Here is a 392-nt window from a genome sequence, read left to right as displayed (position 1 = left end):
ATTTGGGTGTGTTTTTTTTAATGGGGTTTACGTATATTACTAAGTCAAAAAAAATTTGCGCAAGTAACCCCTCGGACACGGGGTTTCTCTTTTGCATCAAAACTTTGCCTTCTAACAATTTAAAAGAGAAGACGTTTGCTGTTTGGAAAAATCTTTTTCCCCTTTTTTCTTCTCTCTCCCCTCCTTTTCTCTCTTTCTCTCTCTTTCTTCTTCTTTCTTTCTTTTTTCTTTTTCTTTTCTTCTCCCCTTTTCCTTCTCTTTTCCCTTTTCTTTCATTTTTTTCCCCTCTCTCTCTTTCTCCCCCTTCCTCTCCCTTTCTTTCCCTCTTTCTTTTTCCTTTTTCTTTTCCCCCTCTTTTTTTCCCTCGCCGCGCTCTTTTCTTCCTCTCTCTC

The sequence above is a fragment of the Penaeus monodon genome, chromosome 23 (assembly GCF_015228065.2).
Source record: "Penaeus monodon isolate SGIC_2016 chromosome 23, NSTDA_Pmon_1, whole genome shotgun sequence".
Classification (NCBI taxonomy): Eukaryota; Metazoa; Arthropoda; class Malacostraca; order Decapoda; family Penaeidae; genus Penaeus; species Penaeus monodon.
Note: the sequence above shows the minus strand (reverse complement) of the source record.